The sequence below is a fragment of the Cicer arietinum genome, chromosome 4 (assembly GCF_000331145.2).
Source record: "Cicer arietinum cultivar CDC Frontier isolate Library 1 chromosome 4, Cicar.CDCFrontier_v2.0, whole genome shotgun sequence".
In the NCBI taxonomy this organism is placed as follows: Eukaryota; Viridiplantae; Streptophyta; class Magnoliopsida; order Fabales; family Fabaceae; genus Cicer; species Cicer arietinum.
In genome coordinates, this window is record NC_021163.2 from 38,572,077 (window position 1) to 38,575,385 (window position 3,309).

Sequence of the window (3,309 nt, forward strand, 5' to 3'; positions counted from 1 at the left end):
GAGATTTATGCACTTATTAAACGAACTACATAGATTAAGAACAAAAATGGACTAGAATAAACCTAGTAATACTAAAATAACTGAAATTCTTAATCCATTAAAATTTATGCACTTAATGGACGAACTACCTTGACTAAGAATAAAACAGATTAGAGTATATCTTGTAAAGATTAAAATGACATATAATCTTAATACATTGAAACTAATCCACTTATTAGACGAACTACATTGACTAAGATTTTCACCGATTTCCTTCTTTTATTGTACTAGAATTTCACCAATTTCCTTCCTTTATTATTTCTATCAAATTCCCTATGTTCTTTGCTCACTCTCGTTTTTCCTATTTATTATTTATTTACTGTTTACTTGACATTATTACTTGTCTATTTATTCTTGCCACTTCTATTACAAATAACTGTATATTTTAAATTGATTCAAATAGTAATAGTAACAGTGGTTTGCTCTTTTCTCATGGAGGAGTAAAATTGAACTATTTCTTTATGTTTATTATTATGTCCAAATCATTTGGGAACTTCAGACAGACATGTCAAGCGGATCTGTGAGACGTGTTTCTCAGGAAGATATCCAACTGGTAAGCCGGCCGGCCTCACCTTCTTCAACATCTTCTATTTTCTAACTTTCTCATTCCATACATGACATCAAAGGACAACTAGGAAAGATTTCCGGAAATACAATTGGATTAATAGGTTAATTGATACAGATATTATTTATAGGACTACTGGCTACTGTTGCTGTCTATTTTGATTTTACAGCGTATAATTTTGTAATTGAAATTATTACTGAATAAATAATTCTGATGATCCTCTATTTTAATCTCTCCTCTTTTACTAACTCTTCCTATAATATTCTTACAATTCCCTCTTCTCTACTTTTTATTTCATTTCGGTCATGGTTTTTATTTGCCTTATTCCAGGTACAAAATCTAATAAAACAATGTCTGCAACTTTATATGAACCCAAAAGAAGTTATGGAAACTCTGCTAGCTCAAGCAAAAATTGAGCCTGGTTTTACCGAACTTGGTAGTAATTTTTGTTCATTATTATTTTTTTTTTCCGACTCCCCTCCCCCATGCTTTACTGCCTTATGCAACTGACAGATTAGAGAAGCTTTATTTTCATTGGAGTTGATAGAATCTTCTAGAGGGTCTCTTTTCCTTTACATATGTTGTGGATATTATTGTATTTATGATGCTGAGATGGTATATGACATGCTTTAGGAGATATCTATCAATGAGTTAAGCAACAAACCACAATAGTAAACTGGGATACATTTTGACCACCATAAAGGCAATGACTATATGGTTGTTTTCACTTACTTTTTCGTCAATTAACTCATTTGTAACCAATTTGGAAACTGGAAATTCAATATTCACACTTTCATTTCCAACATTTATATCCTCAGTTGTGAAGCCAAATTTGGGAAGTATGAGTCTATCTTCAAACTAATGATAGGAATGTAAAAACTCCTTTCCTAGACCACTTTCAGCGCTTGAACATTCAGAAGATAACATGCCCCCTATTCCTTAGAAATTTTTATAATCTCTTAATATTATGATCGCTTGAAATTAGTTTTCTTATTTCTTTCTTATTATTATATGATTATAATGATTTGCTTCCCTATTTAATTTGGATAGAGTCTTGTATTAGTATATATAAGTGTTAGTGCTTATTATTTCATTGTTTCAAGTTATCATCAGTCATATCAAACCATAATTACTATTGAAAATCTTCATTTTTTCTTTTCTCTCTTTATCTAAACTCCTAAAACTTCTAATGAAATTAAATAGATACCTTGTCAGCCATGATTTGGTTTTCTCTTTCTAACGTTTATGTGTGTGTGTATTTCTGTTTCAGTTTGGCAAAAGCTCGAAGAAGAAAATCAAGAATTTTTTAAGGCTTATTATTTAAGGTTGCTGTTGAAAGGGCAAACAACTGAATTCAACAGGTTGCTGAATGAACAAGCTGAGTTAAGTCAGCTACAATCAACTGCAGTTGCTTCACTACCTAACTCCAATGGTTCACGGATTCCTCCGTGTAAGTCTATTATTTCCATCGACATTGTTTTAATCCCTTTGCGGTGAACTTTTATTATTTCTATTTTCCATTCTTTTAAAAGTTATTTTAAAGAGCATATCAGGTTCCTTGTCTCACTCTATTAGGTTTTGGATTTCGCTTCCCTAGCACATTGCATAGAATTGGAGAAAGTTAGTTAGGTCTTACCATTAATGAAATATTGCAAAAGTAAAGTTGGTGGAAGCTTGAATTGCTCTGTTTATAGTTTATGCACTCCTGTTTGTTTTGTCTCAAATTAAGTATTTAGTTTAGTAATGCTGCAATTCAAACATAGGTTTCTTGGTTAAAAACTATAGTTTATCCTGTCTCTCAAAATTTTAGTTAACAAGTTGAAGTTGCCTAATTTGCAGAGTGTGATCGGGTTGATTGAATTCCCACTCAAGTGCATTTTATTATAACTTTTTGATATTTCTGCTTAGTGTTGAAAATAAAATATTATTATGTAAATACATAGAATATATGTAAGTATTTCTATCATTATGTAGATTTATTACTCATAGTCTATATATAGAATTTTAGCTGGGACAATACACATTTTTTTGGAAATCTGATTTATTTTTAAGGTTTTACATTTTCTTTGTTCTAAATTTTATTTTTTATGAAAATACTTCAATGACATGAAAAGTAAAATAATAAGATTTAATCTACACATGCATTGTTACATCATCCAATGACCTGGCAGCTCATTATTCAACTTGACACGTTACTTGAAATAAGCCCAAAATTCAATGATAGGGAAAATTTTTTGAAAATTTAAATTTTTGGGGGACTATATTTTCAAATTTAGAAACGAGGGGACTAAAATCGTGAATCAATGAAAATAAGGGGACTCAAAGTGCATTATGTAACACCTCGTTTTTCAAAGCGTGAGTGTATTTTTTTTTTTCAAAAGGAATTAAAATAAAACAGGAAAATAAATAAGGTAACACACGTTTGGATAAATATTTAAGTCGTAATACAACGACAAATAAGTCAACAGAATTTACGAGCAGCGGAAAAATTCTTAATCCATGAATTCAAAATATATACATAACAAAAGTAGTACAGTCTTCCAGTTTAAAAATAAATGCAACCCCAAAAGAAAGACATTCGTTCCCTCTGTGACGACCTAGTCTGATCATTTTACAAAACAACTAAACACCCGGAGTGATCTCCACGCGCCCCGTGAGATCTTCCTAACGTAGCTGCAGTCAAGCGTTCCCATCTCCATTTCCGT

General features: G+C 31.0%; 1 pseudogene; it reads left to right on the forward strand.

The window, feature by feature from the left end:
- Positions 1 to 479: 479 nt before the first annotated feature.
- The window catches only part of LOC101507479 (uncharacterized), a 15,779-nt pseudogene continuing 12,949 nt past the window's right edge, over positions 480 to 3,309 (forward strand).